This window comes from Lycium ferocissimum, chromosome 12 (assembly GCF_029784015.1).
Source record: "Lycium ferocissimum isolate CSIRO_LF1 chromosome 12, AGI_CSIRO_Lferr_CH_V1, whole genome shotgun sequence".
Taxonomy (NCBI): Eukaryota; Viridiplantae; Streptophyta; class Magnoliopsida; order Solanales; family Solanaceae; genus Lycium; species Lycium ferocissimum.
Genome location: NC_081353.1, coordinates 36,531,853 through 36,538,343, shown reverse-complemented (window position 1 = coordinate 36,538,343; position 6,491 = coordinate 36,531,853).

Genomic DNA, 6,491 nt, shown 5'->3' with positions numbered 1-6,491 from the left:
TCTATAAATAAATTTTAATTTTTTTCTTTTTAATATAGAATTATCTATAATCGTAGTCTTATATCATATAAAAATCCACATCAATATTTTAATCGAAAGGCGACGTAAGTTTTTTCACATACGGGTTCAATCCATAACTTTCGATACGAAGTATAAATACATATATGTAAAATTCAATAAATATTAGATCTGAATCCATAATTTAAAGTTCGAATGAATTCAGTGTTGAAAATCATTATATGAATTCATTAAATTTAGATTCTGGATCCCCTTACGAGAAAGTTTTGAATAAATATATCACTTTTCAACAAGTGTTTGTAAAGTTTGTTACTTTAGAACAAATTAGAGGAGGGTTTGAAGAATTAAAAACTCACGGTGATAGAAGGAGCAATGATAGAAACCCGATCAACTAATTGGGAACAATGAAAACATAGGAGTTAAAGGGGAGAGGGAATGAAGAAAAAAATCAGATAGAGGAAGGGAAGGGAAGAGAGAGGTAAATTACCATTGCCTAACTTTTAGAAAAAGAAAAAAACAATTGGGAGAAGGATGGTAACCTGCTATAGCAGGTTAAGGTTACCGGATGGTGTAAAAATTTAATACATTGACAAAAATAAGACCAAATTTAAACTCTTTAAAACAAAAAGGACTTTTTTTTTTTTTTTTTTTTTTTATACGAATATATACTCTAGATGGTGTGTCTAGCATGTTTTTTGTTAATAATAATCAACCTTGTCCCATACAATATGGAAAAAATAAGAAGTTGCGAATAAATAATCGACTCTAGTATCAATTTAGAGTTTACAGTGTACTCTACAACAAGATGATAATGATTGATATGCGTGGGTCATATATTAGATTTTGGGTGGATTTTGTATGGTGGAAAACATTATCTAAGAATCAGTTTCAATAATTATCGGAATAAAATGCTTATCTGAACTTTTGTACTATCATCTAATCTTGTTGGCCCTTGCATACAGTAAATCTCCAGATGTATCTCTTAAGTTGTTTTGGTAGTGAGGGAGCGTGGTTCTGTGTGCATCAGAGGTTCATGGAAATTTAATTCCTCTTAAAGTTCTGTATGTCTCTTTAAGGGCTAATCAGAGCACTGAACTAACGCGTTGCCCATTTTAGTACTTGTTGACTTATTAATAATTAAAATTCCATCTAATTTGACTACTGGTTATCTGTATTTTCTGTGCCACTCTGTTGGCTCATTCAACTTTGTTGTATATCTGTAAAATTGCTTGATGCAGAGTATAATTAATGAACCAGTTCACAGTTTGATGTTCCTGAATTATAAATTTTCTTGCACATGATAAATATCGATGTGGCTTATTTTCATCACTGTTTTTTATTTTTCCTGATAGTAACTTACACATTGTCAGAAGACATGAAATCATGTTCGATAATGAATTAGCTGGTCAAGTTAGTTAGTTAGCTTTGCCATGTCAGCAGCTAGTTACATGTTGTTGAACTAGTAAGAAGCAGTTAGCGAATTAGATTGTTTCCTTTTTCTATAGAAGGCATTGTATCATTACAGATTCAATCATCAATTGAATATACTACAAGTTTACAATCGAATTATATTCTTCATCTTCTTCTCTTTTCATCTCCATAGCTGTCCACTCAAGTATCTCTGTAAAACTCCTGTCCAGTTGCTAAAACCTCAGGTTCCTCTGACAATCCCTGCATTTTGGCTAACAGAGTTTTTGCTTCCTGGTGATAAATTGAATTTTGTTAAGAACTTCTGTTCAAACTGTTCTTAAGAATTACTACCACTGTTTTACTTCTTTTTTCTAGGATTACCACACGCGCAAAAACAAATCGTACATTTTCTTCAAAGGATAAGACAAAGTACATTAAAGATAAACAAGAAAACTTGAGGGGATGAGATTAGCAACTAGGAGTTTGAATGTTCAGTAGCTAGTTGATTGATTACATTGAGATGATTATCAAAGATTTCCTATTGAGGATTGAGGAAGTGTTCTAGTTTTATCATCTCTTTCTCGTCATTTTTCTTTTTTCTATGGGACATTACAAACTTTCTCTTGTCCTTCAGTGTCAGTAATACTAGTTGGTAAAATGAACGACGTAGCATGGCTCAGTTATAATTTTTGTTTAACATAGGTAGTTCGAATTAATCAGAGAATTAGAACAAATTTCACGTTGCAAAGCCTGACGAATTGTCCGTTGCTCCTTTTATTATTTGTTGACTAATTAAGGAGTAATTAAAATTCCTATCTAGTTTGATTACTGGTTATCTGCATTTTCTGTACGACTCTGTTGGCTCATTCAGCTTTGTTGTTACTGCTTGATGCAAAGTAAGATTAATGAACCAGTTCACAATTTGATGTTCCGGAATTATAAATTTCTGGCATGTCCTAAATATTGATAGGATGATTATGTAATATTTTGATTATTTTCTATGGTCGAACTTTCTGGTATTGTCAAGCGTATTCTAATTTTACCATCTCTCTTTTTCTTTCTTCCTTTTTTTCTGTTGAACATGACAAACCTTCTCTTGCATTTCATTTTCATCGACAATAGGTGGGGTGTCAGACAAGTTCAATTGCATACCGGCTTGCTCCAAAATGAAGGTGTAGAATCGAGGGGGTTCATTTCTATGACAGTTTAATGTGAAAAACCTCTACAGAATTATGTCACTAGCTTTTACGCTCTTTGTAACTAATTTGGTCTCATCTTTACGTTTTCACTAGCAATCATATTTGTTAAGCTCACAATTTGTCCTCGTTAAAACTGATCAGAGAATTTACACAACAAAGAGGACAATGGTTGAAAAGATTGTATTTAGTCCATCATGCACCATTTTTCTGGTTGGTGAAAGAACGAGGTAGTGTGACTTGGAATTATACTTTTTATTTGACATAGGAACTTCGAGTTAAACAGAGCATTAGAGCAAACTTAACAGTGAAAAGCCTGAAAAATTTAGTGCTACAGCTTTTGTTATCGGTTGACTAATTAATAATTAAAACTTTCATCTAATTTGAATCTGTATTTTCTGACTCTATTGGCTCATTCCACTGTGCTGGTTCTATGTAAAACTGCTTGATGTAGAGAATGATCCTGTTTCGACAGTAGTTCAATGAACTCTGTGATTCATATTTCTCTTAAATTGCCTGCAATATGTAATATGCACTTTTTTAGGTGATATTGTTGCGAGTACTATGTTCCTTTTTCTCAGTTTGATTGTCCTAAATGATAAGATTTTCATGCATCTGCTAAATATGGACGCGATCTCGGCTGTTTTCTGTTGGATTAGTTCGTGTTGTTGGAAGTATATAAGAATGAATTTTGGAGAAAAGAAAGTTACATATGTCTGTCTACCCCATCCTGCCAAGTAAGAAGGAAGCCTTCATCCAATAGAATACCATCCTAAAAGAGAATCAGTACTTGGAAATACAATGACTCTATTCTTCCGTAAAAGTCCTCATCTTCTGGAGGCCAAGACGATTTCTTTATCCCCGTCAAAGGACCTCAAGATGCTAATCGAGTAGAAAGTTACTCTTTCAGAGATTAAAACTGTGTTTAAGTCTGAAATTAATTAAAATGTTTTCAGTTTATGATTGTTATTAAGTGTCTATTACGAAAAGGCATCTCTGAACAGACTCCAAAAGTACTCGCTTCGTTTCATAATAAGTGGTGTTTTTAGCTTATGCACACCCCTTAAGAAATTGCTCACTCCTAGAAAATTAGAAGTACGTTTACTAACTTACCAATAGTTAAAATTTACCTCTTTCTAAGTTTCCTCTTTCCTAGAAAAGCTACTTAATAATTCTTAATTATGTAAATAAGGATAATTTTGGAAGAATAAAATCAACTTCTTCTTAAATCCTAAATCACCACTTATTTTGAAACAAAATGAAAAGCCTAAAACACCATTTATTTAGTAACAGAGGAAGTATTAAAAATACATGGTATCTCCTCCAAAACAAATACAACACACAGACGACTGAATCTTCTCTTCTTCTCAAAATACTCATTACAAAACACAATTTTGTTCTTGTGGGAAATTCAAGTTAATTGCTGAAACTTGAATTTCGTAGGCTTTGAAAATCCTGAAAAATCCTGTAGGATTTTTGCCGTCATTCCTACAGCAACGAAGTGAGAGGCTTAAATTCCTTAAGGACGCGATTACTCTATCAAAGCCGGATTATTTCTTCCCCACTTTTGAAACCTATTTTTCTAACATTTTTTGGTATTAATTCTCACATAGTTTTAAAGAAGAGTCGAAAACATGTTATAAAGCCATTTGGATTTTTGAAACTGTTGCTGGAACTGTGAATTCTTGGTAAAGTATCCTCCATAATCATCATGTTTCAGTTTGTCCTGCATATCTTCATTTTTACTGCTGTTTTACTCTTTTTTTAAAGATTAGCAGAGTCACAAACATAAATCTTACAATTTTCGCATAGGAAAAGAAGGATCAGAAGAATATAAAGTAGAGATAAACTTGAGGGAAACCTGTGCAATGAAATTTTGGACTGATCTGGGTGAAAGTGAAAGATGGTGTAAAAAACTTGCATACATATTTCCTTTGACCAAACATAGGAAAGTTACAAGGAGAGGTTATCAAAGGTGTTCGATGACAGGTTCCATTACGGAGAAGTCCATAATCAAAGATTATGCGAAGGGTCAATTTGAAAAGCAAGGTAAGTATACAAATAGACATAAAGTTGGGGATTCTAACATTATTCCCCTCGACTTTATTGAATGACATCATGAGTGTTATATTCTCAAGGGTGTAAAATGGTGCATTGTTTTAACATTTATGCCGCAGAATTCTTAAATTGATTAAAGTAAATTGCTAGTTCTGGTAACAAAGCTGCACAATGTGATAAATTTGCAGACCCAAATGCAGTGCTTTCCAGGGGATCTGAACTAGAAAACTGCTTTTGCTTAGGAGAATCTATCAACTACTTAGTAAGGTCAACATTATATGCTTTATACTTCTTTCTGGTGAACTATTGCAAGAAGAAGATGGAGAAGAGAATGTCACGCCCATAACGGAGAAAAGACTAGCAGGTTTCTAGACTGACAAGTTTCAAGGATGAGCTGTCACATACGACACTTAGCAGATTCACACCAACGAGAGATAAAAGCCAAGAAGGCGAAAGACACAAGAATTCACATGCAGACGGCGCCTATAAGACTGGACGACGATAACCCAAGGGACAAATGCCTTAGACCTATTGCGCCAAAGTGGACAAGAAGTGGCCATTGTCTTCTCTTTCTTTAGTGATGCAATGTGATTGTGTGTCTAAACGTGCTGGTCCCCAACAGAAGAGTTCAAATGGATGTCAATATCTGGCATCATTGTGAATTCAAATCATATTTGATCTAAAGGTGGTGGCTTTATATATAACCTCAGTGTTCCTCGTAGAGATGCAACCCTAATACTCAACTATAAGATCTGTATCGGATACTCGAGCTCGAGTCCAAGAAACATAGAAAATAGGTGTAATTTTATTTGATAGCGAACTTTGACTTAATCAGAGCATTAGATTAAGGCGTTGCCCGTTTTATTATTTGTTGACTAATTAATAATTCAAATTCCATCTTGTTTGTCTACCTGTTATATGTATTTTCTATGTGATTCTGTTGATGCATTCAGCTTTTCTGGTTCTCTGTAGAAATGCTTCATGCAGTATGATTAATGAACCAGTTCACAGTTGAATGATAATATTTTCTTGCAGCTGCTAAATATTCATCTCTGCCTTTGTTTTTCTTATAGTAACTCACATATTTTCAAAAGATCTTTGTTTTTCTTATATTAACTCACATATTTTCAGAAGACAGTTGAAATCGTGCTTTATCGCCTGTTGGAGTTCTATCGCCTGTTGGAGTTCTTATGTTTATAGCTTAAAAATGCCCTCCACGGCTCCACTTGTCAAATAGCTCAAAAAACATTTTAAGACTTAAAAATGTCTTCACTTGTCAAATAGCTCAAAAAATACCCTTCACACCGACGGTTACTGCAAAACAAGAAAAATCGAATCAATGTTGGCTGTGCATATTCAACTCAAAGGTTTAATTCCAGATGTTATTATATTAAAAGGACCAAAAGTCAAAAAATGGAGGTGCTTGGCAAGCGAGGAATAAAGTGACCATATGACACGGGCATGTCAATGGCACTACGCCACTACCTGCAAACTTGCCAGGGGAATATAATAAACAACGTTTGAGAAATACAACACACATAGGCATCGGTTGAATCTTCCAAAGACCATACAAGCAATACACTTTCAAATAATGGGCAACCTAAAAGCTCATGGAGTTGAGTATTTCATAATCTCAGGCACCAATAATCTGGAAAATCAGCTACGAATTAAAAATAAAAAAAAAGATGGTGCCAAATATCCCGCATTAAACGGGGTCCCGGGGGGCCCCCGCCTCCGGGGGGGTGATGGAAAATAAGCTTAGAATATTATACAAAGAAAAGTAGGATAATTGGGGGTTATTATATTTAA